Genomic DNA, 27,892 nt, shown 5'->3' with positions numbered 1-27,892 from the left:
TACATATGGTGCCAAGTGGGTACTTGAAATATTGAGGGGAGATCACTTTATAAAATATGATTGTCTAACAACTATACTGTCCACCTGAAACTAATACAAAATAATATTGAATGTAAATTGTCATTAAAGAATAATTTTTTAAAAAAGAAAACAAAAAAAAAGGAGAGTAAACTAAATACAATAGCTGAAAAGCTTCTTCATTTTTTCAGAGTGGACACCTCATGCTGCAGTTTCATTCTTTTTAAAAAATTGTATTAAATTTCCAAACTGTCAGACACATAAAATCGACTGCACATCTAGAAATCCTAATAAACATAACGAGTCTTGGGCTAACAGAGTCATTGGCCCTCTCCATTATTATGAGTGATTAAAAACTGACTTTATTAAACTAAGCAAGGAGTAAAAGAAAGAAATGGTAAAGGTTCGTGTTTCTTTTTGCTGTCATACCCGCTGAGGAGCCTTTGCAGTCTCTGTTCCCACTGCTCATAGCACTCTCGACCCAGACGACCTTTGCACAATCAGCTCCAATTAGGTCACAAGTCAAAGACACCTCCTCAGAGAGGCCTTCCCTGGCAACCCAACAGAAAGCAGCTCTCCGCATCACGCTCATCTTCACATCCTTCTTTACTTTCTTTGTAGCAATTAGGTTTTTCTAAGATGCATTTGTTCAATTGATGTGTTTGCTCAGTAATTTGTATGTCTCCTCCCTCAACCAACTGAACGGAAAGGAAGGTGGAGCTTTTGTGTACCTTATGGTGTGTGTGTGTGTGTGTACGTGTGTGTGTGTGTGTGTGTGTGTATTCTTTTGGAGTTATATGATGGATTCCAACACTTAGATAATAATTATTTTGTTGAATCAGATACTTACTAATTTTCATGGTCCAATTAAAAACATTAAGGGAGATCCGGAAACAGCCCAAGTGCTCATCAGTAGATGAGTGGATAAAAAAGCTGTGGTACCTATACACAATGGAATACTATGCAGCTGTAAGAAAGAAATATCTTGCCCTGGCCAGTTTGGCTCAGCGGTAGAGCATCAGCCTGCGGTCCACAGAGACCTGGGTTCGGTTCCCGCTAAGGGCATGTGCCTTGGCTGTGGTTTGTCCCTGGCCCTGGTTGGGTTGTGTGGGTGGCGGCCACTTGATGTGTCTCTTTCACGTCACTGTTTCTCTTCCACTCTCTCCTTCCCGCTCTATCTGAATAAAAAATGGAAAAATGTCCTCGGGTGAGGATAAAAAAAAAAAGAAAGAAATATCTCTTATCCTTTGAGACGACATGGAGGGACCTGGAGAGTATTATCCTAAGTGAAACAAGCCAATCAAAGAGAGATAAATATCACATGATCTCACTTATTTGTGGAATATAATGAGCACAACAAGCTGATGAACAAAATATACCCAGAGACATAGAAGTAGGGTACAGACTGACAAATCTCAGAAGAGGGGGAGGAAGGAAAGGGAAGAAATAAATCACAGAACTTATATGCATGCATGTGTAACCATGGACATAGACAACAATGCTGGGGATGGGGCGGGAGGTGGGGTGGGGGGATCAGGAAGAGAGTGTCAATGGGGGGAAAAGAAGAAGCATTTGTAACAAAAATAAATTAATAAAAAAAATTTTTAAGGGATTTGTTACTATAATCAGGTTTGTTTTAGACTTTTATAGATCAAGATTTTCATTGAATAATACCTCCGTCTCTCCAAAACATTTTTAGACTTTGCATCTTCTGTCTTACAGTGTTCTCACCTCATTTGGATTGATAATTTGAAATTAGAAAGTTAGTCTTTCATAGTTGTTTATCTTGTGTATAGCTTGGGTTTCATATTTACGAAATGAGTAAATGATAAGAGATACATGTGATCATGAGATGTGTAACTTAAGCCTACAGGGAAATGTTACTCTTCTATCCAAATAGATGAATTTGGGCCCAGAAGTCCAGGAAGTGACTAAAACTTAGTCTAATCTAAAACAGATGAGTTATAATTAATAATATCACTGGCAAAGCTGCTTGAATTAGGCAAACCCTATTTATATCCCGCATCACAGTTATTACTCAACTGTGATATCTCAAAGAGAAAACTCTATGTCCCCTATTAGTGACCAGGCTTCTTATTGTAGATGACTTCTACAATCATTCCAAAAGATGCTTGTCTATTCGATGTTCCTGACTTTGTTTTGCTCATGGGCCTGTCTTAAGGTCCCCAAACCCAGCTAATATCAAGCAGGAACATTTAACAAACTCTACTAAGGAACTTGGATATAGCGAAAAGGCCTCAGCCAATGCTTCGTTGGTCCCCACCTGTTCCTACATTGTGAGGATTGTTTACATTCTGCTCTAGGCATGTCTTCTCTACATCGCTCAAACAGCTCCTTTCTCTGATCTACCACAGGAACTCCGAACCCCAAGTCTTTCTCTCAAGTTTCAAACAGATTTCAATCCATATCTTTCTGGAGGTGTCTACAGGATGAGTTATTGGACCCAGCTCTTCATCATTTCCTTTATCCACACCCTTTGCCTTTTAGTTCTGCCTTTTCTCCTATGAAAGGCAAAGTGTGCTTCCTTGCCTCTTGACTTTGGGTTTGGCCATGTATTTTGCTTTGGCGGGTAAGGTGTTAGCAGCTGTGATACAAAAACCTGCTTGAAACATGCTTATGTGGTTGGACTTGCCCTGGATATGCTTATGCCATCACTGAGAGGCTGTGTCCTCAATAGCCCACTGGGACCAGGGAGATGACGGTCAGTCATGTCGAGCAAACCCAGACCTGCAGACCTGCAATGTGAATCAAACCAGCCCTGCTGACTCTCAGATCTGTGAAAATACAACAATTATCTTCAGTCTCTGCATCTTGAGGCTGCTTGTTATACACTATTATTGTGGTGAAAACTCATTGATATAAGATATAGCTCTTTCCATGGTAAAGTCAGACATTTACATCTTATGCAAAGTAGTTTGACTTACTATCCTTAGTGCCCAGTCCCAGAGTAGAATTTTGGCTTTACCTTTGTGGTTTTCTCATAATAAAGGCAGAAGTCTTCTATAAAGTTGATTTTCCTCTAACTATAGAGACAGAAATTAAAAAACAGAGACAAAAAGCAAACACTTTTCAATGACCACTTTTCTACTTGTGGGGAAAAAAATTAAAAACTTGGCTGAGCACTATGCTAGATGAAAACCCAGATTTATCAAAAAGACAGATTAATGAGTGGTTTGTTTTCTTTCTGAGGAAGTATTTCTGTATAAATGTGCCCTTCGTTTTATAAAAATATTTCTTGAAGTAATGATTTTTTAGTATGTCTGTCTCCTGCCACTGGACTCTACTTTCCCTGAGAGGGAGGTAGGGACCGCCTTGTTCATTTCTGTGTCTCCAGCACCAATTCCAGTGCCTGGCTTATTATATTATAATTGGCCAATAGTTGCTTGTTGAATTTTTTTATAATTAAATGCACATCCTATAGTAATTCACATGAGTGGGAAAAGCTAGGATGGGGATGACCTTAGGGAAAGGTCAGAGAAGTGGTATTGGTGGTGAGCTTGAAAGACCGCATAGGATTTGAGTTGACAGAGAAGAAATGGGAAAATATTTTAAGGAGGGAGTGAAATGAACAACGTATGACTAGAAAGCACAAAACTTATTCAGGACCATTTAAAACAATTTACAGCCCTGGCCAGTTTGGCTCAGCGGTTAGAGCGTCGACCTGTGGTCCTGAGAGACCCGGGTTCGGTTCCCGCTAAGGGCATGTACCGCGGTTGCAGTTTGTCCCGGCCCTGGTCAGTCGTGCGGGTGGCAGCCACTCGATGTGTCCCTTTCACATCGATGTTTCTCTCTCTCTCTCTGTTCCTCTCTCTCCCTCCCACTCTACCTGAACAAAAAAATGGGAAAATGTCCTCGGGTGAGGATAAAACAAACAAACAAACAAAAAAAACAATTTACAAATATTTTTACATATAATTTCAAAGAAACTTTTGTTGTGAAAAAAATGAAGGTAATCCATTGTTGACCTAAAAGACCAGCTGATACCAATAGAATTTCTTTAGAGTATTAAAGAAAGTAAAGTACAGTGAAGTTATTTTCTATTCATTAGTATGTTGAAAACTGGTAACTAGACACATTCCAACTCCAGTTCTATTTCTTCTTTAATCTTATTGCCCCTAATTCCCCTAAAAATTCCACTGAGATTTGCTTTGATCTGCATCAGCATACTGTATGTCATTATTCCTCAGTTCTCACACTTATCTTGAAGCATATTTGAGTAGAGTAGGTTCAGTATATTCCATTTGCCATTTGTCTTTAGGCCAGCACATTGGTTTGCATGTAGCAAGTATGCAAAACAGTTGCTATGACTATTTTTTGTTAATATCCATATTATGAGCTGTACCTAATCATATTGATTCCTTATCTCATTTGCTCTTTGAGGTGGGTACAAAATTTAATTCTATTTTTCAGTTGAGGAAACTGAGGCATAGAGAGATCAAATAATTAAGAGATGAGGCACCAAATCACACTGGGAGTAAGTGACAGCACCGTGACTCAAGTTCAGACCTGCCTAACACCAACACCAAGCTATTTTAAAACAAACTGATACACGTGGTTTATAAGAAGCTACTATATGTCAACCATTTATTCTATTTCAGCCCATGGCCAAATATTATTGCAGTACAAAGTGCTGTGTTATATATTGTATAAATCTGTGTGTCTATAGAGTGTGATCTGCCTTTCTCACTTCCTGATGGTAGAACTTGGAGAATAATGGTTTCTGTGACACACAAATTACACACTTTTTTTTCTTTTCCATTTTGCAGGTCCTGGAATGCTCATTTACCTCTCTCCCCTTAGGAGTTACAATGTGCTCATAACTAGCAAGAGCGAGCCTGCTGCTGCCACCTTCAAGTCATTGCTTAAAGAATCTCATAAAGAAATGGAAAATCTCACCTTTAAGCTTTTCAGGAAATCTCCCCATAGCCTTTTCTGTCTGAAAATGCATTATACCTTGTTTAAAACACTGTGGGAAACAGTTTTACTTTTTTTTTTTTTTTCAGTTTCACATAAAATCACTCTATGAGCTACCAAATGAAAGCTAAGAAAGCTCAGTGAATGGGGATACCTCCTTCAAAAACTTCTATGTAGACTAGAGCTTCCAAGTCCCCTGATTAAATAGACAAACTGGTTACTTCACACCTTCATTTCATTCCTATCTAGACATTAGAAATTCTTTAGGACATGCCCATTACTTAGAGTGAGACATAATCAGTGCTCACTAGTAGAAATGAGGCAATAAACATACCCTCAAAGACTGTCCTAACACAGGAAAGGTGGACAGCTGAAATGGAGCTATACTGAAGCAAAATTTTTGTGTTATTAAAATTAAATTGGTATTAATTCAAACTAGATTATTTTAAATTAAGATGTTAATTATACATCAGAGAGATGCAAATTAAAACAACAATGAGGTATCCCTACACACCTGTCAGAATGGCCGCCATCAACAAATCATCAAACAAGTGCTGGCGAGGGTGTGGAGAAAAGGGGACTCTAGTACACTGCTGGTGGGAATGCGGACTGGTGCAGCCACTATGGAAAACACTATGGTGTTACCCCAAAATATTAAAAATTGAACTTCCATTTGACCTAATGATCCCACTTCTAGGAATATACCCTAAGAAGCCTGAAACATCAATCAGAAAGGATATATGTACCCCTATGTTCATAGCAGCACTATTTACAATAGCTAAGATCTGGAAACAGCCCAAGTGTCTATCAGTAGATAAGTGGATAAAAAAGCAGTGGTACATATACACAACGGAGTACTATGCAGCTGTAAGAAAGGTGTCTTATCCTTTGAGACATAGAGAGAACTGGAAAGTATTATCCTAAGTGAAACAAGCCAAGCAGAGAAAGACAAATATCACATGATCTCACTTATTTCTGGAATATAATGAACTAAACAAACTGATGAACAAAATAGACCCAGAGTCATAGAAGTAGGGTACAGACTGACAATCCTCAGAAGTGGGGGGTTGGATAAACCACAGAACTTATATGCATGTATGCATAATCGATGGACATAGACAACAAAGCTGAGGACGGAGTGGGAGGGGTTAGGGAGGAGGGTGTCAATGGGGGAAAAAGAATCATCTGTAACAAAAATTAATAAATTAAAAAAAAAGATGTTAATTATAATCCTTAGGATAACCACTAAGAAAATAACTCCTTCAAACATAGTAAAATAAATAACAGTGGTACACTAGAAAATAGCTATTCAACACAAATAAGGCAGTAATGAAGGAATCAAAGAACAAAAAGATAAGACATAAAAAAACCTTTAAAATGGCAGCTATAAATTCTAATTTGTCAGTAATTACATTAAATGTAAATGGATTAAACACTACAATTAAAGGTCAGAGATTGCCAGAATAGATTTTAAAAAGATACACTTTATATTCAAGGATATAAACAGGTTGAAAGAGAAAAAGATGGAAAAAATAGACCATGTAAGGAATAACCAATAGAAACCTGGAGTGGCTATATTAATATCAGAAAAAAATAGACTTTAAGACAAAATTTGTTACTAGAGATTTTTAAAAAGCATGGTATGATAAAGGGGTCAATTTATGCACAATCTATGAGGACAGCAGCAATTATACATATATATGCATCTAATAAAAATATCCCAATGTACCTACAGCAAAAACTGACAAAATTGAAGCAAGAAATAACTCAGTAATCATAGTGGGAGACTTCAATATCTCACTTTCAAAAATGAATAGAATAGATAGAATACCAATATGGAAATGGAAGACTTGACCAACACTATAAACCCATTAGATCTATCAGACATCTATAGGACACTCCATTCAACAGCAGCAAAACACACAATCTTCTCAAATTCAAATTCACATGGAACAGTCTTCAGGATAGACCATATATTAGCCACAAAATAGGTCTCAATATATTAAGAGGACTGAAAACATACAAAGTATATTCTCTACAGTGGAATTAAATTTTTATGTCAGGAGGAAATTTGGAAAATTCATAATTATATGGAAATTTTAAAAATTTAAAAAGCATATTCCTAAATAACCAATGAGTCAAAGAAGAAATCACAAGGAAAAGTGGAAAGTACTTTGATAAAGTATACATCATATCAAAATTTGGGGGATGCAGCTAAATTAGTGATTAGAAGAAAATTTATAGCTTTAAAGACCTGTATTTTATTTTTTAATGTGATATATACATGTTATTTTTAATTCCTTAACTTCTTTCACCCAGCCCCCTAATTTTTTGCAACAGCATGGATGAACCTAGAGATGATTACGTTAAGTGAAGTAAGCCAGTCAGAGAAAGACAAATATGATATAATCTCACTTATATGTGGAATCTAATGAATAAAAACCTATATTTTAAAAGAAAGATCTCAAATCAAAAATTAACTTTCCACTTTAACAAACTAGAGCACAAACCCAAAAGAAGTAGAAGAAAGAAAAAGAGATGATTTTCCAAATATTAAGAGAATTAGTGATTCTTCTATAAACTCAGTGAAACTTTTTATTTAAAGAGTTTATTATAATTTTTAAGTACAGAGATCATTTAAAATTTTATGATTATAAAAGCAACTTTGGTTTACTTAGAAAAATTGAAAATTTCCTAAAAGTATTTAAATATCACAATCTAGATTTAACCATTATTAATTAACATTTGGGTACATTCCCTTCTAACATTTATTTTAGGCTCATGCATAAAACTTATATAGTGGACAGAAAATATATATGTATATCTCTAGGTATTTTTACTCAATATTTGATCATAAATTTTCATGTGTTATTAATATTTATTTCCAATGGCTTTATAATAATGTCCTCTGCACATATAACTTAATTTATTGAACCATTTCCCTACTTTTTGAACCTTTAGATTGCTTCTAATTTTTTTCTTAGAATAAAGTTATAGGTATGGGATTACCTGGTTAAACTGTTTTAAACTGCTTGGGATTACTAGGTTAAATTGTTAAAGATTAAATTGCTTTAATGCTTTGGCCTGTTGAGATTTGCTTTTCAGAAAGGACGTACTAATTTACATTACCACCCAACAGTGTATTAAAATGCCTGTGGAGATACTATTTTCTGAATCCAAATTGAGCTATACAATTTGACAAGTACTAATATACTTACAGGATCAAAACTTTTATTTAAACTCAAGATCATTCCAGAAAATTTAGGACATGATATTAAAAATCAGTAAAGAAATTACTATTTTTCTTTTCACAAATAACCAAACTATTACTAGATTGAGTTAAAATGTTTTCTGCTACTGTGTATCCATTCATAAAATCTAGAGCTGGAATTTAGAGTCCTGTGTTCATCCCATTAATTTACAAACTAGTTAACTAGTTAAGCCTAGAGAGATAGAGTAGCCCAAGTCACATAGCTGTGCTCATGACTTAGCATCCAGTGCACTTTGTTATTTTAAGCAATTTAATATTTTAAAAGTATTAAGTGACTATGTGAATATACTCCTGTGAAAAGTCAAACATTACAGATATACAGAGACATAGATACAGATATTCATATATCTCTATCTCTATCATCTATCTCTCTAGAGGGAAAAAGTGAATATCCCCCCTGTCCCCTACTTTCAATTGCTTTCTACTTCTCAAAGATTTGGTGGGGATCCCTGCAAACATTTTCCAAATTCTTAAATTATAAATTTAAAATTTTATTCAACTTGGATTTTCTTCTATCTTCTTTTCTTTTTTTTCTCTTTCCTTTCCTTTGTCTTTCTTTTCTTTCATTTGACCATATGACCATATGTTCTGGAGATCCTTTTATATCAGCACATAGAGATCTACCTGTATTTTAAACTGCTACCAAGTAATACAACATGGACATATCGTAATTTACCAAAAAAGCCTTTCTGCAGGGTATTTAATTTGTTTTAATCTCTTGCTCTCACATATGATGTTGCAATAAACATCTTTGGACATACATTTTTATGCCAATGTGCAAGTGTTTCTGTAGGATAAATACCCAAATGTCAGTGGTACGCATATGCCACCAAACTGTCCACTAAGTAGGCTATGTGATTACCATAGTGTGAGGCAGATCTGCCCCCTCCCAAGATGTCCATGCCCCAATTCTGAGAACCTATGACTATGTTACCTTACCTGGCAAAAGGGACTTTGCAAATGTGATCAAGGTTAAGAACCTTGAGATGGGGAAAACATCCTGGATTATACAATTGGGCCCAAACTAATCACATGAATCTTTAAGAGCAGAGGATCTTGCCCTGGTCGGTTTGGCTCAGCGGTTAAAGTGGCAGAACAAAGGGTCTGGGGACCCGGTCAAGTGCTGCTACTAGGGTTGCAGATTAGATCCCTGGGCCCCATTGTGGAGGCAACCAATTGATGTGTCTCTCTCACATCTCTCTCTCTCTCTCTCTCTCTCTCTCTCTCTCTCTCTCTCTCTCTCTCTCTCTCTCTCCCTTCCTCCCTCCCTTCCTCTCTTCCACTCTATTTAAAACTTGATGGGAAAATATCCTCCAGAGAGGATTAACAACAACAACAACAAAAAAGCAGAGGATCTTTCCTAGCTGTGGTCAGAGAGGGAGCTGTGCCTAGAGAAGAATGATCAGGGAGACACAACATTGCTGGCTTTAAAGATGGATGAAGGATGCCAAATATGCTGTGTCCTCTAGATGATAGGACATGGCGATGTGTTTCCTCCAGGGAACCCCCAGGAAGGAATGCAGCCCAGTCCAACACCTTGACCTTAGCCAAGCGAAACTCACGTTGGACTCGGTACTACAGAATTGTGAGATAATAAATTAGTGAGGCTTTAACCAACTAAGTTTTTGGCAATTTATTATGCAGCCGTATATTATAAATATAATTCAGCCCAGCCGATATGGCTCAGTGGTTGAGTGCTGACCCATGCACCAAGATGTCTCCGGTTCAAGTCCCAGTCAAGGCACATGCCCAGGTTGTGTGCCAAATCCCCAATGCGGGGTATGCAGGAGGCGGCCAATCAATGTTCTCTCCCATTGATGTTTCTCTCTAAAATCAATAAAATAAATAAATAAATATAATTCAGTTAATACTCATTTCTTAAAATTCTTGACATTAGATATTTATCAGTCTTTTTAACTTTTGAAATTTGATAGTCAAAAACGGTGAGCCTCCATTGCTTGCATTTGGATTTCCCTGATTCCTGATGAGGCTCAGATTCTTTTCATATGTTCTTGACCTTTTGAATTTCTTTTGTGCCTTGACAGCAAATAACCTAGTTTCATTTTTCTGTTGGATTGTTTGACATTTCTGATCGATTTGTAGAGTCTCTTTTATATTTTTACATTCTGATATTAGTACTTTGTAGCCCTTGCTTGTTACATGTGTGCCAAATATTTTTTTCCAATTTGTCACTTGTCATTTTACTTTCTCGCCGCTCATTCTACTTTATCAGAGTTGCTTAATCTGCCTCATGAATTCCTAGCTCATCACTCAGTGTTGCCTATGGGTAGATACAGCCTGTGTGTGCCATACACTAGAAAGTTATTGAAATGGGAATGATCTATGGTGGTGGACTCCTATACTACCGAATAGATCTAAACACTGCCTAATTCTATGAAAGAAAATAGTTTTGTTTGTTTGTGTTTTTGCTTGTTTATTTGTTTGCTCATGGAAGAATAGTAGGGAAGGTTGGTTTCTTTCTTTCTTTTGTTAAATTTTTTTATTCCTCACCCAAAGATATGTTTATTGATTTTAGAGAGAGGAAGAGAGAGAGAGAGAGAGAGAGAGAGAGAGATCTATGTGAGAGAAAAACATCAGTCAGTTGCCTCCTGTATACGGGGATCAAACCCACAACCCAGGTATGTGCCCTGATTGGAATCGAGATTGCAACCTTTTGGTATATGGACGATTTTCCAACCAACTGAGCCAACTGGCTGGGGTGGGATGGTTGGTTTCTTAAGAAAATAATCCACAGATCTGCAAAATTAATGAACTGAGAAGTTGACAGATTGATTCAGAGTGATTGATTTTTTTTTTTTTTGACTCAGATGCTACATGACTTGTACTGAACAAAGGAGCACTTGGCCGATGCATATTTAGGACCAGCCCTATCCTGTTCTCATTAGACCAAAATTTTATAAAGGAAATATCCTGGGGACCTAAGACAGTCAGGTACATTTAAAATACAATATGTAACTAAAAATATGAAGAACTAATATTTGTTGCTAGATTACCATGTGCCACGCTTCCCACTGAATCCTCACAGCAATTCCATAAGGTGAGTGTTATTATCCCATTACATACACGAGAAAACTGAGGCTCAGAAGGGCAAGCAACTTGCCCAAGGTGGCATTAAATGATAGAACCTCAACTTGAACTGGACCTGTCTGACTCAAAAGTCTTAACCACTATAACTCTGCCAGACACCACATTTGAAAATTAGTCTTAGCCACCCTATAATAAAAGCTCTCCCCTAATCTGGACAGGCAAAATATATATTTTTTTAAAGTTTATTTATTGATTTTAGACAGAGAGAGTAAGGGGGAGAGAGAGAAACAGCTATTTGTTGTTCCCCTTATTTATGCATTCACTGGTTAATTCTTCTAAAAAATATTTAATTTATTAATTTTTGAATTATTTGTTATAGGTGTCCTTCCTTTTCCCCCTTTGACCCCTCTGCCCCACTCCTGCCCCCTCCCCTGCCTTCACCATACTATTGTCTGTATCCATTGGTTGTGCATATATGCATCTAATTCCATGTCTCTGGGTCTATTTTGTTCATCAGCTTATTTTATTCACTATATTGACCCATCCCGCAGGTCGAGCAACGAGGACTCTAGAGGGGGAGTGAGGATGAGGAGGGACAAGAGACACCAGAAATGGAGACAAGACAGGGCTCTGATCAAGTCTCCTTTATTCAGGGGTAATTCACACAATATATAGGGCAAGAAGCACCTTTTCCCAAGCACCAAGCTTGCCCGAAGCAATTCCAGGAAATACTACAAAAGGAACAAAAGTTCAGCAAAGACTGGCTTGTTGAGTAAATGGTTACTTAAAGAAATGCAAAATGCAGAGATAAAGAAATGTAGAATGCAGAGATATCCTGCCTTGGGGCAGGCGATGGCAGAGCAGATTTTAACAAAATTGATGCCATGCAAAGTCTCCCACACTATATTGTACAAATAAATGAGATTATGTGATACTTGTCTTTCTCTGACTGGCTTATTTCACTTAGCATAATCCTCTCCAGTTCCCTCCATGTCATCTCAAAGGGTAAGAGATCTTTCTTTCTTACAGCTGCATAGTATTCCATTGTGAATATGCACCACAGCTTTTTAATCTATTCATTTATTGATGGACACTTTGGCTGTTTCCAGATCTTAGCAATTGTAAATAGTGCTGCTATGAACATAGGGATGCTTATATTCTTTCTGATTGGTGTTTCAGGATTCTTAGGCTACATTCCAAGAAGTGAAATCACTGGATCAAATGGCAGCTCATTTTAAAATATTTTGAGGAAACAACGTATTGTTTTCCATAGTGACTGCTCCAGTCTGCATTCCCACCAGCAGTGTACTAGAGTCTCCTTTTCTCCACACCCTCACCAGCACTTGTTGTTTGACAATTTGTTGATGACAGCCATTCTGGCATGTGTGAGGTGATACCTCCTAGTTGTTTTAATTTGCATCTATCTGACAATTAATGATGTTGAGCATTTTTTCATATGTCTCTTGGCCATTTGTATGTCCTTTTTGGAGAGTTGTCTATTTAGGTCCTCTCCCCATTTTTTAATTGGATTGTCTTCCTTTTGTTGAATTGTAAGAGTACTCTATATATTTTGGAAATTAACCTCTTATCCAGTGTATCATTGGCAAATATGTTCTCCCACAAAGTGGGTTCCCTCTTCATTTTGATGCTGGTTACATTTGCCATGAAGAAGCTTTTGAGTTTGATGTAGCCCCCTTTATTAATTTCTTCCTTTGTTTCTCTTGCCCTACGTGATGTATTGGGGAAAATTCTACTACGTGTGATGTCTGAGATTTTGTTGCCTATATTTTCTTCTAGGATTTTTATGGTTTCATGAGTGACATTTAAGTCTTTTATCCAGTTTGGGTTTATCCTTGTGTGTGATGCAAGTTGGTGGTCTAGTGTCATTTTTTTGAGTTTTCCAAGCACCATTTATTGAAGAGACTATTTTTACTCCATTGTATGCTCTTGCCTCCTTTGTCGAATATTAATTGAGCATAATGTCTTGCATCTATTCCTGAGTTCTCTGCTCTGTTCCATTGATCTATCTGCGTGTTCTTGTGCCAGCACCAGGCTGTTTTGATTACAATGGCTTTGTAAATCTGGAATTGTGATCCCTCCAACTTTGTTCTTTTTCAAGATTGCTGTGATTATTTGGGGTCTCTTTTGCTTCCATACAAACTTTTGGAGTATTTTCTCTAGATCTGTAAAGTATGCTATTGGTATTTTAATAAGTATTGCATTGAATCTATAGATTTGGGTAATATGGACATTTTAATGATGTTGATTCTTCGAATCCATGAACATGGTCTATGCTTCCACTCCTTTTTTTTTTTTTTTGGTTAATTTTCACATTGATTTTTAGATAGAGTGGAAGGGAGACATGGAGAAGGGGGGAGAGAGAGAGAGAGAGAAACATCAATGTAAGAGAGACACATTGATTGGTTGCCTTCCACAGGGCCCCATTGGGGCCAGGGATTGAACCTGCAACTCAGGTACATGCCCTTGACTGGAAATCAAACCTATGACCCTTTAGTCTGTAGGCTGACGCTCTAACACTGAGCCAAAACAGCCAAGGAGCTTCCACTCATTAATGTCTTCCTCCTTGGTTAAGTTTATTCCTAGGTATCTTCATTTTTTGTTGCAATGGTAAATGAAATTTTTTTTAAGTTTATCTTTCTGTGTGTTCGTTGGTATATAAAAATGCCAGTGATTTCTGGATATTGATTTTGTATCCTGCTACTTTGTCAAATTCATTTATTAAATCTAATAGTTTTTGGTGATGTCTTTAGAGTCTTTTATGTACAATATCATGTCATCTGTGAATAATTACAGTTTTACTTCCTCTTTTTCAATTTGGATACCTTTTATTTTTTCTTCTTATCTGATTGCTGTGGCTAATACTTCCAGTACTATGATAAATAAGAGTGGCGAAAGGGGACATCCCTGTCTTGTTCTTGAGAAAAATGCTTTTAGTTTTTGCCCACTGAATATAATGTTGGCTGTAGGTTTTTCATATATGAACTTTATTATGTTGAGATATGATTCTTCTACAGTATTCCCACTTTGCTAAGCATTTTAATAAAAAAATGGGTACTCGATTTTATCAAATATTTTTTCCACATCTATTGATATGATCATGTCTTTCATTTTGTTAATGTGGTGTATCAAATTATTAATTTGCGAATAGTGTAAACCTTGCATCCCTGGGATAATCCCACTTGGTCGTGGTGTTTAATTTTTTTTACTATATTGCTGGATCCAATTTGCTAAGATTTTGTTGAGGATTTTCACATCTGTGTTCCTCAAGGTTATTAGTCTGTAATTTTCTTTTTTTTTTTTTTTTAGTGTCTTTATCTGGTTTTGGGATTAGGATTATGCTGGCCTCATAGAAAGAGCTTGGACATCTTCCTTCCTTTTGAATTTTTTGGAATAGTTTGAGGAGAATAGGTGTTAGTTTTTTGAATGTTTGGTAAAACTTCCTTGTGCAGCTGTGTGGACTCGAGCTTTTGTTTACTGGGAGTTTGTTCATTACTGCTTCTATTTCTTTAGTAGTTATTGGTCTGTTCAGGTTTTCTGATTCTTCCCAGTTGAGTTTTGGAAGGTGGTATGATTCTAGGAATTTGTCCATTTCGCCTACATTTTTGAATTTGTTAATATATATAATTGTTCATACTATTTTCTTACAATCCTTTGTATTTCTGTGGTGTTAGTTGTTACTTCACCTCTTTTGTTTCTTATTTTATTAATTTGGGTCCTTTCTCTTTGTTTCTTGGTGAGTCTAGGTAAAGGTTGATCAATCTTGTTTATCTTTTCAGAGAATCAGCTCTTGCTTTCATTAATCTTTTGTTTTTTGTGGTTTTTTTTTGGTCTCTATGTCAATTCTTTTTGTTCTGAAATTTATTATTTCCTTCCTTCCACTAACTCTGGTTTTTTCCTTTTGGTTGCCTTCTAAATCTTTAAGTTGCAGGGTTAGTTTGTTAGAAAGTTTTCTTGTTTCTTGATATAGACCTGTATTGCTATGAAATTCTCTCTCAGGACTACTTTCTCTGTATCCCATAGATTTGGGGTTGTTGTGTGTTAATTTTCATTAGTTTCCAGGAAGTTTTTTTATTTCTTTCTTTATCTCATTGGTAACCCATTCATTATTTTATAACATGATACTTAGCCTCAGGTGTTTGAATATTTTTGAGTGTTTTTATTGTAATTGATTTCTAGTTTCATGCCAATTGTGACCCAAGAAGATGCTTCAATTACTTTTGAGGCTATCTAAAGTAACTAGTAACCAGGCTACAATGTGTCCAATAGAAGAGGATTTAAAAATAAAATGATTAAATAGACAGCAATGATTTATAATTAGTCATTGGTTTATCAGCTGATTATCTGTTGATGGATGCGTCTAAAATAGTGAAGGGTGCTTGAAAAGTTGCTTTCCCCATTCCTCTGCAATCTTATTTACCCTGTAATTTGCACAATAAATCTTTTATTGAGAGGTAATAAATACAGGAACTTCATTATAGCTCCTATCTGATGATCTCAAATGCTAGATTTGCGGAATCCAAACTAATGAATTTAACTGTTAGGTCTTGCATTCCTGTTCCTTTTTGACATGCCTTTGGTGGGGGAAGAGGGTGGAGAAAGCAGTCAGCTCCAAGTGTGACAGAGAGAGAGAGTGCACTAACTGCTCTCCGAGAGAAAAATGTGTCCTGAGGGTGTTTACAGCCCGTTCAGAAACTGTCAGAAGCCTTGGGGGCTGCAGCAGAGGCTGGCTGGCCCTGCCCTCCAGTCCTCCTGCCCTGAGGGGGCTGCAGGACAAGCTCCCACAGAGCCATCTCAGCCCTTACCCCAGGCTGGTGCATTCCCTCCCCTTATCTCACCAAATCTAAGAGTCTCTGCTCTCAAAAAGAAGTTGAATCAGCTTCTTCAATAAAGTCTTCTCCCAGTATCTTTCTAGAAGAAATTAACCAATTTGTTGCTGAAAAAGACATAGTCTACACTTTGGCCAAATAATGGAAACGTGTATGTGTGTGTATTCTTTCTTCTTTTTTGATTTTGAAAGGGGTGCCCCCTGAAGACATAGCCTGAGTTCCAAGACCCAGAAATGCCATTGCCATGACTTTATCCTTTAAAATAGCTCATAAAATAGAATCAGAGGTAGGACTCTGGGTTTGCTCTTTGTCTGTTTGTGTGTTTGTTTTTATCCCATTTCTGCAGTTCAACCTTTGCATTTTTCAATTACAATAGTAGCCCACTCCATAAAGTTACAGTTATTAAGGATGTCCAAGGTGTGGGAGACAGTTGAATTCCTTCCTCTAAGGAACCACCAGACCCCAGTCTGTGCCCCCACTACAGCCAGGGATGGATCAGGCTTGCCTTTGAGAATGAGCCCTGGCCCCGGCCCGGCCCCAGCCCCAGTCACTGCTTCAAGGAAGAGCTGGATCCCTAACTGGCTTTGAGAGTCCTACCTGGGGTTCCTGCCGGAGCTAGCAGGAAATTCTACATCTTGCTCTTGCAGGTCATTCCATTAGGAAGATGTGAAGTTAACTTACCAGCGACTCTATATTTTAGGAGGCAGCTGTCTGGAATGAAAAATAAAGAGGACAAAACACGGAGGGAGGCAGTCAGCAGAGAGACACTCCGAGGGCATTGCCTGAGCTCCTGATGTAGCTACCTCTTGGGCCAACTCCACCTATTGGTTCCCAGTGATGTGAGCCTTACCATTCTGTCCCTTTTGTCTAGTTTCTGCTCAGTTCTGTCACTTTGAACTCAAGATTCTGAGAACAACTTTCTTCCCTGTATATTCAAACACCTATTGATCCCTCCCCCGCTTCTAGGAAACAGGATCATTCTATGCATATTGCTTTATAACTTGCTTTTTCACTTAATGTATCATTGGCACTTTTCCAGGTAGTACATTTAGAGCAACTTCATTCTTTTAAAACAGCAGAGCATGCCATAGGAATGCATCTATTTATTTTTAGACTATCCATTGATGAGTGGACATTTTGTTAGTTTCCCAGTTTTGGGTATTATAACCCAGCCTGCAATGTACATCTTGATAAAAATATCTTCAGGCACTTGGGTGAGTATTTTTATAAGATAAATTCATGGCAATGGCATTTCTGGGTCAACAATTTCATAGCATTTTTCATGGAAATGACAAAGAAATTGCCAAATTGCCCCACAGGAAAGTTATGTCGTTACTAGGCTCACAGCAGTAGCATATATGAAAGGTCCCGTTCCCCACACTGTATCCAAAGTATGGGATAGTATTACTCTTTTAATCTTTGGTACTCTCTGAGGTCAATTTATCTCATTGTTTTAAAATGTGATTCTTTAAATATAAGTGGGTTGAGATTCTTCTTTCCTTCTGCTTAATGGTTTTGTGTTTCTTTATTTGGGACATGCTTGTACATGCCCCTTGCTTGTTTTCTGCTGGGGTCTTTGTGTTTTTCCTGGCGATTTGTAACAGCTTGTTACATGTTAAGTGTATCAATCCACTGCCTGCTTTATATCTATAAAGCCCCTTTTTTCCCCTAAATTGTCTCATGTTTTAAAATTCTTACCTCCGATGTCTTCTTTTTACAGTCTGAAATTGTAATTTTCATATAGCCAAATACAGAAATATTTTTCTCCTTAAAAAATACTCAGTAATATTATAAATCTATTCCTAACATTTACTTCCAAATATTTTAATCACCACCCATAAAGAATTCAGTTTTGTAGACTAGAAGATTATGTGCTAATACTTTTAGGCTGCAAGATGTAATTCATAATAATTTTGTGAGGCAATTACCATATGTCTCTTTTAAAACAGTTCTTTTTCAATGCACATGGTGATTTTTGACTCTGGAAAAGTTGTTTGTAGCCTACCCATCAATTAAGTAATGATTGGCAAGAGTTAAGGTAAGGGTCAAGGGTTGGGTTCTAAGCCCATCTTTGCCACATCTTGGTGGATGATGCTGGGTGAATTTTGTAAGTGCCCTAGGTTTTACTTCCTCCATCGTGAAAGGAAAGGTAGATGAAATAACTCTGAAAACCTTTCTAGCACCAACAGTTCAAGAGTCTAGAATACTTTGCTCATGGTTTGATTTATTTAAATCTAGTACTAAGTGATAAATTATTTTCTTTTTTTTTTTTTTTTCCTCACTCGAGGATATTTTTCCATTTTTTGTACAGATAGAGTGGGAGGGAGAGAGAGGAAGGGAGAGAGAGAGAGAAACATCGACGTGAAGGGACACATCGAGTGGCTGCCACCCGCACGACCAACCAGGGCCGGGGACAAACTGCAACCGAAGTACGTGCCCTTAGCGGGAACCGAACCCGGGTCTCTCCGGACCGCAGGCCGACGCTCTAACCACTGAGCCAAACTGGCCAGGGCTGATAAATTATTTTCTAACACACAGTCAATATTTCATAGTTTTCAAAAGAGTTTTTTGGGGGGCATAGGAGGGGAATTATATTCATTAAGTGCCTGCCAGGCACTATACATATTTTATTTAGTTTCTACAACAAACTTTTGAGACAAAAAAATGGAACTCCATTTTATAGATGTGGAAACTACAGCTCCCTGAAGTTAAATGATATTTCTGGGGTCATATAACAAGGATGAGGTAGAACTGGGATATCATCTGATCTTCACAATGGTTTGATGTAGGTATTATTGTCTTCTTTAGTTATTGTTGTTGGTAAACTAAATGTATTACTAATTTTTTTTAAAACTTTCTTTGAATAGGTCAATTATTTCTACATTTTAAAAATTAAGATGTATAAAAAAGCATGCAGTGAAAAATCTTTCTCTGACTCCAGTACTCCATCCTTAGTTAACCATTGTTAATTTCTTGTGTACTCTTCCAGAGATTTTCTATGTACATACATGCACACATGATTTATTTCCCTCCTTCTTACTCTAAAGGTAGCATCTTTTATGCATTATTGGGTACATTGTTTTTCCATTTAATATTACATCTTGGAGAGTTTTCCAGATTATTATGGAGACGGCTTTGTTCTTTTAACAGGGCCATAGTAGACCATTATTTGGGTGTACCATAACTCATTTAATTAGTTCTCTATTGATCGACATTTCAAGCTTTTGGTTTTTATAAACAATACCGCAATAAAAAACTTTGTAGAATATCATATCACACATGCCTAAGTGTGTCTGTAGCATGAACTCTCAGAATTTCCATTTGACAATTTGATAGACATTGCCAAATTGCCTCCGTAGGGTTTATGCCAACGTATACATTTTACTAGCAATGCGAAGCGGTATTTGTTTCTGAATAGCCTTGCCAAACAAGTTTGCTATCATCATTTTTAACTTGTAGCAAACTCATATGTGAAAAATAGATTCTCAAAATGGTTATAATCTGCATTTCGCTTACTATGAGTGAGGTTGAGGTCTTTAGGTGACAGTTGCATTTCATTTTGTGTGACCCATCCATATCCTTTGTCCATTTTTCTGATAGGCTACTGACCTTTTTTTCTTTTCTTTTTTTAGTGTTTCTAAGGCTCTTTATATTCATAAAAAGCTTAGTACAAGATTTAAATAAATAAAAATGTGAGCAAAATGATTAACCCTTTGAACTACAAGTATACTTCCCCTATTTGCATTTTGACCTTGGTTATGGAGTTTTTGACCACACAGGGCTGGGTAGGGAGGAAAACGAAGCCACCAGGGAGATGATAGATGGCAGAATTGAAGGACTTTGGTACTAATTAGAATCAAGAAAAGGTTCAGAGGGAGGGATGGATGAATGTGTGCTGCAAAGGCTGCTGGGTGCCTCCCCATCATCCATGTGTCACTTAGTCCTTGGCAATACAATTTCCAGTCCTAACTAGGAGTTGTGGCTACATGAAATAAAGACTACATTTTCCGATTCTCCTTGCCCTATGGCTAAGTTCTGACAAATGAGATATATGCAAAGTCAGGGTTCTTTTTGTTTGTTTTTGATGCTCCATTAAAAAATAAGACTTTATGTTTTAGGGCAGTTGTAGATTCATGGCACTCTTGAAGAGCGGGGATGCAGAGGCATCAGATAACAGTTTCCAGTAACCCTTCTTTACGTAACAGGTCGCACATTCCTTTTGCTTCGTCCTCCTCTTCTCCTTTCTCCTATCACCTGGACATGTGATGTGATAGCCGGAATTCCGGGTTTCCTAGTGGACCATGCCAATGACACTCTTACCCTAAGAAGGGCAGAGCAGTAAGCTGGAAGGAACCTGGGTCCCTGATAATCACGGAATCCCCAAATCAGCTCTCAATTGCCCAACTTCAGACTTCAACAGGCAAGAGAAATGAACATCTATCTTCATTAAGCCATTGCTGTTTTAGCATTTTTGTCACATGCAGAAAATCTAATTTTTAGGGATGCAGTTTGGTTGAGCAACAGGCTATGATCAGAGGAATAGTTTTCAAATTTTTAGAAATCAGAAGTGGAAGGTTCCAATGATCATATGATATGATCTTTTTATTTAAAGTGGAGTGAGGTGAAAGCTATTTTTCTTGAAAAGATTAAAGAAGGGTGAGGCCAGGGTACCAGAAAGATCATCGTCATTAATGCTTTAAGGCCACTGACATGATGGGAAAGGGGGAGAACCTGGGATCTTGGCAATGGAATCCCCTATGAAGGGAGGACATTGTTCTGGGGGTTGGTAGCCCCTTTGAAAATGGAGGGAAGAGGTTGCCATGTAAAAATAACATATCCTTAGACAAGAGGGTTTGCTGGATACAGATGGGAAGGCAAGGGTCTGGAAGCAGCAATAAATACAACTAATAATTACCGTTCACTTAGGAGGTGAAGCTCCCCCTGGAGAGGGTTTTAAGGTGACTGATGTCACTGAAGGCCAACTTCCAGGCAATGTGAAATGGTGGAAGGACACGGCAAAAGTCTGAGCAATTTCTTCCAGTGGTTGGCACAGAGCAGGCACTCATTATGTATCTGTTGATTGAGTCACCATAAAATGGGGGTCCTGAGGGCACTTGAGAGAGAAGAACAAAATCATAGCATAGGTGCCAGATATCTCTCTAAGCATTGGGCAAATATTAAATCATTTCATCCTTGCAACAATCCTATGCAGTAGGTACTATTTTTACTCTCAATATCAGATGAGAAAACTGAAGCACAAAATGGTTCAGGGTCTTCCCAATGACACACGGTGAGTGGTAGAGCCAAGAAGTGACTCCAGAGTCTGAAGTCTGTACCTGAAAACTGTTACATGGGTGGTCTCCTGTGCGTGCCCTCTGCCTCTCCCTGGAGGGAGGGCGCGAGGTGTCACAGTCTGTCTGCAGGGGTGAGGAGTGGAGAGTAGACCTGCCGAGGCGTGAGAGCGTGGAAAGGCGAAGAGAGGGGGATTGGCCTTGGGTAACACATGCTGATGCAGAGATGGAGATCAGGGAACCCGGAGCTGGGAGGAAGGTTAGAGAAATGTAAGATTATCAGGAGAGAGAGAAAGTGGGAATTAACCCCGAGTTTCTTTTTGTTTGCCATGTGTGAGTCAAGGTTATCTGCATTGAACGCTCAGCTAAAAATACAATCATCTCAATTTACTTATTAGAGAACCCGTAACCTCATGCTTCATAAATGCTGTCCTTAACAAAATGCACAGCCTACTAGAGATCGGGGAAAGGAAACATATAAGGGAGATTTGTGGCTTGCTCGCTTGTTTTGCCTTCTAGAGAAATCAGTGGACAAATTTATAAAAACTGAGGGGAATGAAGACCTGGCATTCAGGGGAAAAGATGAGGGGTAAAATCTAAGTATCTTTGTAAGAAATCAGTAATTTATTTATAAATAAAAAAACAGAGGGGCTGATTCAACATGATGGTGGGAATAAATTGGAATAAATAGAATTACCTGGAATAAAAAGGAATAAAATATTGATACGACAACATGAATGAACCTCAAAATAATTCTGCTGGCTAAAAGAAGCAAAGTAGAAGAGAATAGCTATTATATGATTGCACTTATATAGACTCCTATGGTAACAGAATATATACTGACAGAAAACAATTGAGGAAACTTTTTAAGGGGACAAGTGTGTTCATCATTCTGATTGTGGTAATAGTTTCATGGATAATTACAGCTGAAAAAACTTATTAAATTGTACACTTAAGTATGTGCAGTTTATTTTTTAAAAATGTGTTTTTATTGACATTTTAGGGAGAGAGAAACATCGATGTGAGAGAGAAATATTGATTGGCCGCCTCCTGCACGCCCCCCCACTGGGGATCGAGCCTGCAACTTGGGCTTGTGCCCTGACGAGGAATGGAACTGGGACCTCTCAGTCCATGGGACGATGCTCAATCCCTTGAGTCACACTAGCCTGGCTATACAGCTTATTTTAGGTCATTTTACCATCCATAAACATAAAAAGAGATATATTCAGACAGAATTCCTTTTGATGTACCTTAATAGTTATCTAGTAATAATGAAGTAACTAACATCAACTTTTTTTAGGTCAAAGACTTTGCCAAGTTTCCTGGCTCTTTTTTTTTTTAAAGTTTTTAATGGACAGCTCAGTTACTTATGTTACTTATGCATAAAGAAAACACTTCTTAGTTAATCCTGGCATGTATACACCAGTGTTCCCAGATCATATATCCCTTGCATTAAATTTTTTTTAGTAACTCCAGAATGGCTTTGCTGATATCGCCCAATGTGGTGAGAAATTAGTCTCTTAGGCATAGAGAAGAATGTTAGGTGTGGGGGATATTTTTATTTTTAAACCTAGAAAATAAAAAGCACTTGAGATTCTCTAAGATGTGATCTTAGAGTAATTTCACTCTGGCATTGTTTGCAAAAAAAAAGGTTATTTTTAAAAAATAAAATAAAACTTCTCACCTTTGATATTCAGACACTTTAAACATGAGCTCTCCCATCCCCATCTTGAAACGTCTTATACTGTCAGTAAAAGTCTCATAATCTTGAACTTCAAATGGGAGCCGCTTCAAGGCAGTTCCACACGAGGCCACAGGTATTGTGTCTTCTGCTGATACTGCCCCTTCTCCAAATGTCTCTTTGGTAGAGTCATCTCTGAGCCAAAAGGACAACTGGTCTCTTCACTATAGTTACAAATCACTGAAAATGTTATTACAAAGTTAGAATACCCACTCTATCTCCCAGACCTGGGTCCACATCATTTCAGAGTATTTTAAAAAATTCCTCCAAATTAATTTTCCCAAACATACAAAAATTTGCAACAATATTTTTGGGAAAAAAAAGCTCTTCTCTTATTTGGCCAGTAGGTTGCTTGACCAATACCGTGGTGTAGAGACATGCCTTTTTATTTTCAAAAAGAAAGAAATTGGGCATTTAATTTTTACACATAAAAACTGGCATTAATACATTAGTTCTTCATGGAGGAATCAAGTATTATAATACATATACAATAATACAATGCTACTAAAGATAGAAAGCAGCCACATACTAATGTCTTTTTAGTTAACTGCTATAATTTTCTTACTCAAATTAGTGAAATCTTCCAAAAGATTGTCTCTAGAGAATATCATTTAAGAGGACATGTCATTTTTAGACACATTCTGAAATTCAAACTCATTTTGTAGCAGAATAATGTTTTAATTAAATTTGTTTCTCAAAAACCTGTCAGATCTCCATTTCTTGGGAGATACTTCCACCAGTTAGTTGTTCAATTTCCCAGGTCATTCACTGCTGTTAGAAATATTAGCAATATTAAGAATGTTAGAGCCCTGGCCAGTTTGGCTCAGCGGTTGGAGCGTTGGCCTGCGGTGCAGAGAGACCCGGGTTCGGTTCCGCTAAGGGCGCGTGCCTCGGTTGCAGTTTGTCCCCGGCCCTGGTTGGTCGTGCGGGTGGTATGGTCGTGCAGGTGGCAGCCACTCGATGTGTCCCTTCACATCGATGTTTCTCTCTCTCTCTTCCTCTCTCTCCCTCCCTCTCTATCTGAACGAAAAATGGAAAAATGTCCTCGGGTGAGGATAAAAAAAAAAAAAAAGAATGTTAGAGCCCTGGCCAGTTTGGCTTAGCAATTAGAGCATTGGCCTGCAGACCAGAGAGTCCCGGGTTCAGTTCCTGCTAAGGGCACATACCTTGGTTGCAGTTTGTCCCTGGCCCCGGTTGGGGTCATGTGGGTGGCAACCAGTCAAGGTTTCTCTCTCACATCGATGTTTCTCTCTCTCTTCCCCTCTCTCTCCCTCCCGCTCTATCTGAAGATAAATGCAAAAATGTCTTCAGGTGAGGATAAAAAAAGAATGTCAGAGAGATTACATCCATTGCTTTTTCAAAATAACATGGACTGTCTTAAACTAAGGAGATATCTTTAAAGTCATGCAATCATGATATCCCCACATGATTTTAAGGAAACTACTCAAAGTATCAGTGATGTCATCAAAAGGCATATCTTGCCCCTCCTTAAGAAGAAGAGATAAATAAATTAAAACCGACACTATAAAAAATACATAATCTATTGGAGATTCTGTATATGAGTTCAATATGTCCAGGGCCCTGTTTGGACAATTAATCTGTGTGCTTACACAGACTATGAGGATTAGCAGCAGAATCCAAGCCAAAGGATATCTCAGCTGAGGCTTTGCAGCAGAAAATTCTTTAAAGGAACGCCCGGGCCTTTAACATAGCCAACTAAAAGCACTCCACTTATGGAGCAGATGGTTATGTAACAAGAATATTTGTTTTTATGGTGAGGCCCTAACAAAAAGATTAATGTCAGGACTGCAATGACCACAAGTATTGCAAAAATCACAAAATGTGGATCGCCTCACTTGCAAGACATTTCGTCTCTATGTCTGCTTCTTTTGTAGCGTGAACGATTGTAACCGTAGATCTTAACAAGGACGACGAGAGCTCCTAATGGAGGCCTAGGATGGCTGGTCCAAAGCATAAGCAGCAAAGTTGGCCACCTCGCCAGCACCCATTGAGAGCAAGCCGGTCCACCACAACCATTCTTTCAGATTTGCATTAACACTTCGACTTTGCTCGTGGATCCTATTCTGGTGTCAGAATAGGAACCCCTGTTTTTGTTGCTTTTATTTCAAAATGTAATTTTCCCCAATAAAAATGCTGGAGCTCATAGACAAGCCCAGATTAACATATAAATCATATAATCCGTGCTGCTGGCTGTAGCATTTGCTTCCGGAAAAGCTCCTGTGAGCAGTTAACAGAAGAAGAGAAACTGTTGGTATTGGAGAGAGTAGTATTCAGTCTTCAGATCTCAGGCTTTTACATCCCCACACAGGCTGCAGGGGCCACCACAGCCCCCTCACGCCTCCGTTCTCACCTGTGTCCAGTGGGAAATGGGCATGGCCTGGGCTGCAGTGGGCTCCTCCCCATGGGGAAGTGCTAAGCTGTACATCCCCAGAATGACCCCTGGACATCTCTGCTGCCACTACCAGGATGAGCTCGTGTTCTAGTGGCACCTAGTCCTGGGCCACGTGATAGGAGATGTCAGTAAATACAACTGTTGTGGTTGAAATGAATGTATCCTTGGCCGTGGAGCACAATTTAAAAGGAGAAGTGTTCTCATCAAGCATGTAGCCTCACAAACTTATTACTTAAAAGGTGGTCTGAATTTGTATATGTGTGTGTATAACGCAGTGGGCCCAGTGAAGTCTGATTTTAGTATTCTTAGGCCAGAAAATCCCAACCCAGGAGACAGTAAAAAAAAAAAAAAAAAATCACAAAATGCACATGTAGTGATGGTGGTGTGGGTGTGACAACACAAGTACAATGTTCCAATGCAACATATTGACTATTATAAGAGAGCTTGAGCCATTGAAGGATTTTAAGCATCCTTTGTCCTAGACTCATGTTGCTGAAATTATCAGTCTTGCCTTTATGTTTGATGCCTGAGAACATTCTACATTCAACATGTTCTTATGGGCAATATATCCTATAGAAAACTCTGAGAAGCTTTAACATTTTGTGGATTTTTTCCATCAGTCAGACTTCTTGTTTGTTCCCGATCAGTTTCCATAGACACATACAGTGTGTTCGTTTTTATACAAACAACAGGTTGGTGGCAAATTCAAGTGGAAATATGACATCTAAACACCACAGGCACAGAACAGGAGCTACTAAAGGACATGCCATTAAAAGGGAAAATGAGAAAATAGATCCTTGGCGAAGACTCACTCCTAGATGAAATGAACTTTCAAAACATAAAGAGGCTGCAAGAAAGAAAGTTAAAATTCCAAAATCTGTCTTGGGATGTGAAGAAAAGCAAGTGTTTTCGATTCAACCCAAACATGGCTGGCTGACCCCCATATCTGACTGACCTTAAGATAGCTGGCTGACCCACGTTTTGCCCATCCCTTGAACCAAACTTGAACCTTAAGTAAAACTGAAGTCATTTGGAGATCATTTGAAAATATTTTCCTCTCTTTGTCTTCTGGTTTGGACTGAGAGTGCTCTGAGGAGAGCCATGTGGAATCACAGGGGAGAGAGCTCATTTTTCTTTTGTTTGTGTTTTTATGACCATTTCCCTGCAAGCATTAGCCAAGGAAGCAATGATGAGCATTGAGAGACTCCTTAATTTGTGCAGGGTGGCGAGAGCACATGCAGTTTCCCAGTGAGGCAGTGTGGTAGGAGAGGAAGCACTGGCTTCAAACTTAGAAGCCATCATTCTGATGTCCTGTTCTAAGTAGTTGTGCAACATGCTGTGGAATGGATGTGGGGTGAACAAATAAAGGAATGACAGCTAGCCCTAATTAAGACATATCAGCAAAACTAAGACTAACCTGCAGCAACCACAGAAAGCAAAACTCAGGAGGTTACCACTTTGGGGGTTTAAATATATCCCAGATGTGGGGCAAGAAGCGGAGACTGAAGATGTAGCCCCGGCGAGGCATTCACAATCTGAGAACTCACAATTCACAAACTGAGCGATAAACATAGAACTCCACCAGCAAGTCACAGAAGGAGAGGTCCGGCATTGGATGCCACATGAAGAAGGAGTCAGAACTCTAGCTAAGCCTTGAAGGGTAAAGAGGGTTTTCGGCTAGACAGAAGGGAGGGGAAGAATGCATGTTAAGAAACAGGCTGCAAAAAGCACAGAAGTGGTTTAAATCATGATGAGGACATTTGTGAGGCAGTGAGCTGACCAAGATGACTGAGGGAGGAGGAGGGTGGAAGAGAGCAGGTTGGGCTTGAAGTGGGCAACGGAACAAGATTCGGCATAGTAGCACAAGGAGGAACAAGCCACCATTGCCCTTGAGTTGAAGAGAGATGTCCTGGTGACAGATCTGGCAGAGTTGATCCCTCCTCACCACCTCCTGGGAAACTCTTGCTCTTTGCACGCCACTGAGGTTAAATGGAAATCCAGCGAACATTTCTGTTGCCCTCCCGGGTGAACACATCTTCATGTGTGTGGGACAGGCCCGCTCCCAAACTCCTTTGTCCAAAAATTAACCAACACGACAAGGACTAGATCACACGCTTTCAAAACAAACCACTGCCTCTTCCCTCTCATATGATTTGCCAGATGACAGATGATCCCAATCCCTGTAATTACTTAGATACTTTAATTGACTTTCAGTGGCAGTAATAAGTAACTGGAGTTCAGGCTTGTAGAATTTCCTTCCTAATTGTCGCCGTTAAACTACTCATTATGGGGATAAATAACACACCACTTTACTTAAACCATTTCCTC

At 38.4% G+C, this 27,892-nt stretch overlaps 1 pseudogene; it reads right to left on the bottom strand.

Moving 5' to 3' along the window:
* The window catches only part of LOC118619611, a 32,169-nt pseudogene extending 4,993 nt beyond the window's left edge, over nucleotides 1-27,176 (bottom strand).
* Nucleotides 27,177-27,892: the final 716 nt, after the last annotated feature.

The sequence above is a fragment of the Molossus molossus genome, unplaced genomic scaffold (assembly GCF_014108415.1).
Source record: "Molossus molossus isolate mMolMol1 unplaced genomic scaffold, mMolMol1.p scaffold_m16_p_7, whole genome shotgun sequence".
NCBI lineage: Eukaryota > Metazoa > Chordata > Mammalia > Chiroptera > Molossidae > Molossus > Molossus molossus.
The sequence above is the reverse complement of the archived record's forward strand: the minus strand, read 5'-3'. Positions and strand labels throughout refer to the sequence as shown.